This window comes from Rhincodon typus, chromosome 5 (genome assembly GCF_021869965.1).
Source record: "Rhincodon typus isolate 14 chromosome 5, sRhiTyp1.1, whole genome shotgun sequence".
NCBI classification, from domain to species: Eukaryota; Metazoa; Chordata; class Chondrichthyes; order Orectolobiformes; family Rhincodontidae; genus Rhincodon; species Rhincodon typus.
In genome coordinates, this window is record NC_063336.1 from 77623078 (window position 1) to 77626454 (window position 3377).

Sequence of the window (3377 nt, forward strand, 5' to 3'; positions counted from 1 at the left end):
TTCGCTGCTGAGAGCACATAATTAGTAACCAAGTCAGTGCTACTCAGAGTAGCCTTCTTAAAAATGGTGAGATCAGTTGTGCATGTTGGTAGGAAGACTCATACACACAGATAAGGAAGTTAAAATGTTGGGATCTTGCTTAGTCATTTTAACCTGATAGAATTTGAATAGCTCCCTGTTGTTTGACGACCACAGAACACAATTAGGCATTATGAAGCCTTCTGGACTTGACACTGAGTTCAGCAATTATAGGACATAACCTCTGCTCCCATTTCACTTCCTGCTTTTCTGCTTTATATATCTCTCTCTCCTTTTTGCTCCTTTCTTAATCCCTTTTACATTCAGACAGCTGCTGTCCTGCCATTCACACTTGGTCTTTTTTTAATTTCTTGTCCTATTACTAACCCTTTGGCTTTGAACCAGGAAACCTTTTGTTCCTAATCACAGGCATTACTTTTTGTTCTCTTTCATTGCCAATACAACTTTGCCCTTTTCACTTCCCTTTCTGACTTTTCCCAGTTCTGATCACAGGCGTAAAATATTAACTCGGTTTCTTTTGTCATCAGAGGCTGCCTGTAGAATGTATTGTTTTTATTTCTGACTTAACATTATTGGCAAAAGATCCAGGAAAAACAATAATCAATGTTATTTTAAAAAAAAACGAACAGCAAATGCTGCAAATCAGAAAAAAACCCCAGAAATTACCGGAAAAACTCAGCAGGTCTGGCAGCATTTGTGGAGAGAAAGCAGAGTTAATATTTCAGGTCCAATGATCTTTCTCCAGAACATAGAAAATTCTATTTCTCTTGAATGCACTTCCTGTAAAGGTGCTGGAAGCTAATTTAATCTTGGCCCAAATTTTCTGCTGGCCAGGCAGTTGTTATTCCAGCGTAGGTGGAAGTAACACATGGGGATCCTGTAGAATCTCCATCGTAGCAGACTCTGAAGAAATTGTCCACAAAATTGAAGATTCTACTGGGCAATTCCAGTATGCTTGGCATGCTCCAAATATAAAAATTTGGATTGGACAATTTGGAGGGTTCTGATGAAATTAAGTAAATGGCAACTCAGGTAGACTGAGACTAATAGTTATGTAGTCTAACTCCCATGTAACTATTAAATTCACTCCATACATACCAATATTGGCTGAGACTACCATAGTGTTAAAGGTTTGGATGGTGAAGAACTTGCCAAATGTGCTCAAGAAAATTTTCTTTATCAATATGTGGAGTCTCCTACTAGAAAAAGAGAAAACTAGACTTTCCTTTGGGCAATAAGGCAGGGCAGGTGACTGAAGTAAAAGTGGGGAACATTTTGGGTTTAGTGATCATAATTCCATTAATTTCAACATGGTTATGGAAAAGGATAAGCCTTCCATAAAAGTTAAAGTTTTTAATTAGACTATGCAAATTTTAATGGTATGAGACAAGAATTTTCAAAAGTTGCTTGGAGTAGACTGTTCACAGGTAAAAGAACGTCTGACACATAGGAGGTGTTCAACAGTGTGATCACGATAGTGCGGAGACATTTTGTTTCCGTTAGAATGAAGGGTAAGGCTGGTAAGATTAAGGAACAATGGACGAATAAAGATGTTGAGGGTCTAGTCAAGAATAAAAGACAATCTTTCTTTTAGGTATAGACAATTTGGTTCAATTGAATCTCTTAATCAATATAAAGAGTGTAGGGGCATTCATAAGAAAGAAATCAGGAAGGAAGAGAGGGGATGTGAGATAGCACTGGCAGATAAGGTTAAGGATAATCCAAAGAGATTCTACAAATACGTTAAGAGCGATAGGGTAACTGGAGAGAACGCAGGACCTCTAAAGATCAAGGAGGTCGTCTTGGTGTTGAACTTCAGGAGATGGGCGAGACACTAAATGAATATTTCATGTCAGTTTTGACTGTGGAGAAAGAAATGGAGTCTAAAGAATGCAGAGAAATAAACTTTGATGTTTTAAAAACAGTTCACATTACAGAAGAAGAGGTTCAGGATGTCTTAGAGAATACAAAGGCAGATTTATCTCCAGGACCTTATCTAATGTATCCCAGAACATTGAATCCCTACAGTGTGGAAACCGGCCATTCAGCCCAACAGGTCCACATTGCCCCTCCAAAGAGCATCCCACCCAGACCCATTCCCCTAACCCTGCAGTTCCCATGTGTAATACACCTAATGTAAACATCCCTGGGCACTATAGCATGGCCGATCCACCTACTCTGCACATCTTTGGACTGTGGGAGGAAACCAGAGCACTCAGAGGAAACCCATGCAGACATGGGGAGAATGTGCAAACTCCACAGAGTCACCTGAGGCTGGAATCAAACATGGGTCCCTGGCACTGTGAGGCAGCAGTGCTAACCACTGAACCACTGTGATGCCCCAAAGCCTACTGCACCTGATATTCCTAGGCGGTCTCCCATTCCAAGTACTAATCAGGTCTGAGTCTCCTTAGCTTCCAAGATCAGACATGGTTGGGCGTTTTCAGACTAGTATGGCCGTAGGGAAGATAGGGAGGAAATTAAGAGACCCCTTGCAGAAATATTTGTATCATCTATATCTACGGGTGTGATTCCTGTTGACTGGTGAGTGGCTAATGTTGTACCTTTGTTTAAGAAAGGTTGTAAAGAGAAACTGGGGAACTATAGACCTGTGAGTCTGACTTCAGTTGCGGGTAAATCATTGGAGGTGATTATAAAAGATAGGATTTATGGACATTTAGAGGGGCAAAAATTGATTAGGGATAGTCAGCATGGTTTTGTGCGAGAAAAATCGTGTCTCATAAAATTGATTTGAGTTTTTTGAGGAAGTTACCAAAACGATTGATGATGGCAGAGCAGTAGACATTGTTTATTTGGATTTTAGTAAAGCCTTTGACAAGGTTCCACGTGGTAGACTAATTAGTAAAGTTTGTTCACATGGGATTCAGGGTGAGCTTGCCAATTGGATACATTATTGGCTTAACAGCAGGAGACAGAGAGTAATGGTGGAGGGTTGCTTTTCAAACTGGAGGCCTGGGACCAGCTGTGTTCCACAGGGATCGGTTTAGGGTCCTCTTTTGTTTGTCATTTATATAAATGATTTGGAAAGAAACAGAGAAGGTATCATTAGTAAATTTGTGGTTGAAATCAAAATTGGTGGCATTATAGGCAGTGAAGAAGGTTTTCTAAAATTACAAAGGAATCTTGATCAAATAGGTCAATGGGCTGAAAAATGGCAGATTGAGTTCAATCTAGATAAATGTGAGGTATTGCATTTTGGTAAAACAAACAAGGGTAGAACTTATACAATTAATGGTAAGGCCTTAGGTATTGTTGTAGAACAGAGGGACCTAGGGGTGCAGGTACATAATTCTTTAAAGTTTGCATCACATATAGAC

General features: G+C 39.7%; 1 pseudogene; it reads right to left on the reverse strand.

The window, feature by feature from the left end:
* Nucleotides 1-2384: 2384 nt before the first annotated feature.
* Nucleotides 2385-2504, reverse strand: LOC125483228 (annotated as a pseudogene).
* Nucleotides 2505-3377: the final 873 nt, after the last annotated feature.